General features: G+C 43.3%; 1 non-coding gene across 1 annotated transcript; it reads left to right on the top strand.

The window, feature by feature from the left end:
• The first annotated feature begins 963 nt into the window (after window positions 1-963).
• Trnai-uau (transfer RNA isoleucine (anticodon UAU)) lies at window positions 964-1,038 on the top strand. The gene has a single exon. It is a non-coding gene; the product is annotated as a tRNA-Ile (tRNA).
• The last annotated feature ends 221 nt before the right edge of the window (window positions 1,039-1,259 follow it).

Below are 1,259 nucleotides of genomic sequence, written 5' to 3'. Positions count from 1 at the left end.
ATTCTGCAATTATCCTTAATTTATGAGCATGAGTGTATATCAGTAGAGAAATGGTTTTAAATTATCTACTGTCACTTTATCTTTCCTGAAACCAAACTGAGACTTTAGCGAAACATGTATGAAGATGGTATCTGTTCTTTCAGATATGTCCGAAAGAACAGATACCATTGGTGACCATGCAGCACTCTACACTGTCGAGAGGCATTGATATACATCAGCAGGGACAGTTGAAAAATGTGTGCCCTCTCTGGGACTCGAACCCGAGATCTCCTCCTTACATGGCAGATGCTCTACCCATCTGAGCTACCAAGGGCATAGAGGATAGTGCAGCTGCAGGGACTTATCCCTTGCACACTCCTCGTGTGACCCACATTCCAAACTTAATGTCCACATACTACATTCGTCGTGCCCCTGCCCATTACACTCATTACTCGTGGCAGACAATCTTACCGAGTCCCATAAGAGTTCAGGCAATACGTGTGCATTCGCACACAAGAAGGTTGATGGCCAGTTAGCCTTAACTATATGAAGATGGTATCTGTTCTTTCTAACTCGGGATCTCCTGCTTACATAGCAGATGCTCTATCCGAGTCACTGAGGGCATAGAGGATAGTGTGACTGCAGGGACTTTTCCCTTTCACGCTCCCTGTGAGACCCACATTCCCAACTTAATGTCCACACTGTCGACAGCGTAGGTTCTTGATTTAATTATCATTTCATTCTAGAGCGCTGCGTCGTCACAGTTGGTATCTGTTCCTTTGGACATGTCTGAAAGAACAGATACCATCTTCATATAGTTAAGCCATTGACCTTCTTCTTCTGTGCAGATGTACATGTATTGCCCGAACTCTTACAGGACTCAGTAAGATTGTCTGCCATGAGTAATGACTGTAATGGACAGGGGCATTATGAATGTAGTGTGTGGACATTAAGTTTGAAAAGTGGATCTCACGGGGAGCCTATGCCCTCGGTGGCTCAGATGGATAGAGCATCTGCCATATAAGCAGGAGATCCCAGGTTCAAGTCCTGGTCGGGGCACACATTTTCAACTGTCCCCGTTGATGTATATCAATGCCTGTCGACAGCATAGGGTCTTAATTTAATTATCATTTAGCAAAACGTTCCTTGACTCTAACCATCACATTAGCCTTTCTTTTATTAAACTTCCCAGCATTTTCCTTTAAGATCATACTGTTATTTGTCTATTACATTCGGTAATTTAAGGGTCCTTATTGGCCTTCAGTATAGGATGAACAATA

The sequence above is a fragment of the Schistocerca gregaria genome, chromosome 3 (assembly GCF_023897955.1).
Source record: "Schistocerca gregaria isolate iqSchGreg1 chromosome 3, iqSchGreg1.2, whole genome shotgun sequence".
In the NCBI taxonomy this organism is placed as follows: Eukaryota; Metazoa; Arthropoda; class Insecta; order Orthoptera; family Acrididae; genus Schistocerca; species Schistocerca gregaria.
Note: the sequence above shows the minus strand (reverse complement) of the source record. Positions and strands in the feature narration are given on the sequence as shown.